Below are 1,669 nucleotides of genomic sequence, written 5' to 3'. Positions count from 1 at the left end.
TCAGTAAGGCCAACTGCACCTTGTCATGCATCCACAGATACATCACAAGCCGAGCCAAGGAGGTGATCCTCCCCCTCTATGCAACACTGGTCAGGCCACAGTTGGAGTACTGCATCCAGTTCTAGGCACCACACTTTAAGAGAGAAGTGGCCAGCATCGAGAGGGTCCAGAGGAGGGCCACTCTCATGATCCGGGGACAGCAGGGCAGACTCTATGAAGAGAGGCTATGGGACCTGAACCTGTTCAGCCTTCACAAGAGAAGGCTGAGAGGGGGCAGACTGGCCATCTATTAAATTACCAGGGGGGATCAGCAGGGAATGGAAGAGACCTTGTTCACCTGAGCACCTCCCAGAGTAACAAGGAATAATGGCCATAGGTTGCTTGAGAGTAGGTTCAGGCTGGACATTAGAAGGAACTATTTCACAGTCAGGGCAGCTAGGACCTGGAACCAACTTCCAAGGGAAGTGGTGCTGGCTCCTACCTTGGAGGTCATTAATAGGAGGCTTGACAGTTACCTAGCTGGAGTCATACAAGTCCAGTATTCTCTCCTGACCAGGGCAGGGGGTCGGACTTGAAGATCTACTTAGGTCCCTTCCGAACCTACATCTATACATGTATGAATCTCTGGATACAACATGTTTGATTCCACTGTACAGGTCACTGTTAAAATGAATTTATCTTGTTTTATTTAATCATCAAATTTAGTAAAATATTACAGTATCCAAAAGATAACCCCTGTTGAAGAATACTGGTTGAATCATTAAATCGATGCAATTGGCAGCACAAAGAAATTCTACAGATGCTGTTTGGAAACAGATTAATGTTCCACTGTTTTGTGGCTTTGTTTGGGTTAAAGACAGGAGAAATTATACAACAGAAATGAATGAGCCAACTGCCCATATTTCTTTTTTCTCAAAGGAATACAGTAGTATAAAGATACTGCTAGAGAGGGACTAGAAGGCAATTTCAAAGATATTTCAAATCCACTTAATGTATGGCTTCAACTTACCTTTAAAGCCAAACATTTAGCAGAATTTATTCTTCGAGAATTTGGGTACTGACAAATTGACATTTTAACCAGCTGAGAATATAGCTCTGTGTGTATGTGTTTGTATGTGTATTTGTATGTATGTGTGTATATATACACAAATATTTGTGTGTGTATATGTGTGCGCTACGTATAATATGTGTGTATATATACATGTGTATACACTTACAATTCAGCTTTTTATATGCATTCTAGGGACTGTTCCATTTAACAATTACATCACTGTCTCAATAGCTGACTGCTTAATAGTTGTTCTTTGTTTTTATGGGGGTTCCTGAATACTGCTTTGCTGCTTGTTTAGTGGCTGTCTTTCTCTCTTTGCTAGAGAAGTGCCCATGGCTTTTCCTAAGTTTCCTTCAAGTATCAGTAGTCGATACTTGGGATTCTTCCAGTGACTAACCGTGTATATCCTCACACAAAAGGCCAGGGAGGGTTGAAATGGAATAATTTTCAGAGATGTACTACAATTATTAATCAATTTTGAGATTGGTCTTATGATTAAACTTTGCTTTATTCTGAGTCTCTGTTTCTAACTTAGCAAAATTAATTCCTGATAAGAATAGGTTTGGACACTGCCAACGTAGAGAACGGTTTATTTGATATGCTTGCAGCATGTATATT

The sequence above is a fragment of the Gavialis gangeticus genome, unplaced genomic scaffold, assembly GCF_001723915.1.
Source record: "Gavialis gangeticus isolate Ggan-Ray unplaced genomic scaffold, GavGan_comp1, whole genome shotgun sequence".
Classification (NCBI taxonomy): domain Eukaryota; kingdom Metazoa; phylum Chordata; order Crocodylia; family Gavialidae; genus Gavialis; species Gavialis gangeticus.
The sequence above is the reverse complement of the archived record's forward strand: the minus strand, read 5'-3'. Positions refer to the sequence as shown.